Below are 766 nucleotides of genomic sequence, written 5' to 3'. Positions count from 1 at the left end.
AAAAAAAGTACTACAAATCACAATAGCTAAAAATTTAAAATATTTTTAAAATCATATAAAAAATTCAATAACTTCTCAAATTCCATAATATGACATAAATTAAAATTAAAAAAAAAATATATATTGGGCCCCGTGCTGGCACGGGGTCCAATATCTAGTAATAGTATAAATCATTAGACGTCACGCAACTACAATACATACAGAAAGTTTGAACTATATATATATATATATATTATCATGTTCTATATAATAGTATAAATCATTAGACGTCACGCAACTACAATACATACAGAAAGTTTGAACTTAATTTGAAGAGTACACTTGTCATGCCTAGTATAATTAATAGAAATTTTAAAAAATATTTTCCACATGTATTACTTTACTACTTAGTAGAAGAGTCTACAACCAGGTATGTCTTCGTCAATATGCCTGGTTGTATGTAGAGGTGTTCACGGGTTGGTTTGGATCGGTTATTGGTCAAAACCAAAATCAAATCAACTTAATCGGTTTTAAAATTATCAAAACCAAACCAAACCAAATATAATATACATTTATCGGTTTGGTGATTATCGGTTTCGGTTTAGTTTGGTTCGGTTATTAACCATACACAAAAATAAAAGAAACAATTCATTTAAAATGTGAAAAAAGTGACAACAATCCATTCAAAACGAAAAATAGTTAGAATGACTTAAATTACTAAACTTTCAATCACTAAATTTACTATCAATAAAGCTTTAAAATTCACTATATTGGCCTAGAAGGAAGA

The sequence above is a fragment of the Solanum tuberosum genome, unplaced genomic scaffold (assembly GCF_000226075.1).
Source record: "Solanum tuberosum cultivar DM 1-3 516 R44 unplaced genomic scaffold, SolTub_3.0 scf00316, whole genome shotgun sequence".
Lineage (NCBI taxonomy): Eukaryota > Viridiplantae > Streptophyta > Magnoliopsida > Solanales > Solanaceae > Solanum > Solanum tuberosum.
This window is presented reverse-complemented; position numbering follows the sequence as displayed.